Source organism: Protobothrops mucrosquamatus, unplaced genomic scaffold, assembly GCF_001527695.2.
Source record: "Protobothrops mucrosquamatus isolate PMUCROS unplaced genomic scaffold, P.Mucros_1.0 scaffold1601, whole genome shotgun sequence".
Lineage (NCBI taxonomy): Eukaryota > Metazoa > Chordata > Lepidosauria > Squamata > Viperidae > Protobothrops > Protobothrops mucrosquamatus.
The window spans coordinates 373,374-374,654 of NW_015387764.1; positions in this window are offsets into that span (position 1 = coordinate 373,374).

A 1,281-nucleotide genomic window follows, 5' to 3' on the forward strand; every position below is an offset into this window, starting at 1 on the left:
GCGGCCGGCCTGGCGTAGTTTGGATTGTGTTTCAGTGGGGGGTTTTGTATGGGTGTGTTTTTAGAACAGGCCTATTATTCAATTCGATTTTAAAACAGAAACTATTTATTTATTCGTGGTTTTTAGTATCGCCTGTTCACCGCCCTGAGTCCCGCAAGGGAGATAGGGCGGTATATAAATTTAATAAATAAATAAATAATAAATAAGAAGCTGGATTGACGGTGCCTGGACACCAGCTACGTCTTTGTTTTCTGCCATCTTCCTCTGCAGCCAGATGTTAATCCAGATTAGGTTCCCCTGCTCAAGAAGGCAGGCACTCACGTCATCACCGACGCTTCAGCTAAGAAGGCTTGCGCGGTTGCGTCGTTTTTGATGCACTTCACTGCAACCTTGTTCCCATGGTAATCGCCCAGCATCACATCTGCAAAAGAGAGCGGACGTCTGAAGGAAGGGGAGGGGATCCGGTGGGTCAACGCAAGATCTTCTTTCTGGAGCAGGAAAAGCATCCGCTCCGACAACCTCCAAGTTTGAAAAGTTTAAGCCAAAGTTTAAACCAGGGGTAGTCAACCTTGGCTCTTTTATGACTCCTGGACTTCAACTCCCAGAATTCCTGAGCCAGCACAGCTGGCTCAGGAATTCTGGGAGTTGAAGTCCACGAGTCATAAAAGAGCCAAGGTTGACTACCCCTGGTTTAAACCAAAAGTTTAGGCCCAGCCGAGCAGCCCTCCCTCCCTTTGTGCCATTAATCTAACACTTCTAACACAAGGGGTGGAATTTAAGGCAGTGCTTCCCAAACTTTTTCCTTCATTACCCCAAAACCACACCCAGCCGTTAAGAGGCCCTTCAAATCTGAAGTCTCACCGAGAGAAACCAAGAGGACGCCTTCTGGGTCTAACTCACCTCCAAACTCTCCCTTCCCGATGGTCTGTAGCAGCTTCAGGTCTTTCATGTTGAGGGACCATCCACCTGCAAGGACAAGCAGATGGTGAAGAGGAGGAGGGGGGAAGGAGGAGGAGAAGACAGGGGGAGGAGGAGAAAGAAGTAGGGAGGAGGAGGAGGAGGAGGAGGAGAGAAAGGGGGAAGGGGAGAAGGAGGAGGAGAAGGGAGGAGGAGGAGAGGAGAGAAGAGGGTGAGGAGCAGAAGGAAGGAGGGAAGAGGAGGAGAAGAGGAAGAACAGGTAGAATAGGGAAGAGGAAGAAGAAGAAGGAGGAGGAGGAGGAGAAAAAGAAATAAAGAGAAGGAGGAACTATTAAAAAAGGAGGAGAAAAGGAGGAGGAGGAG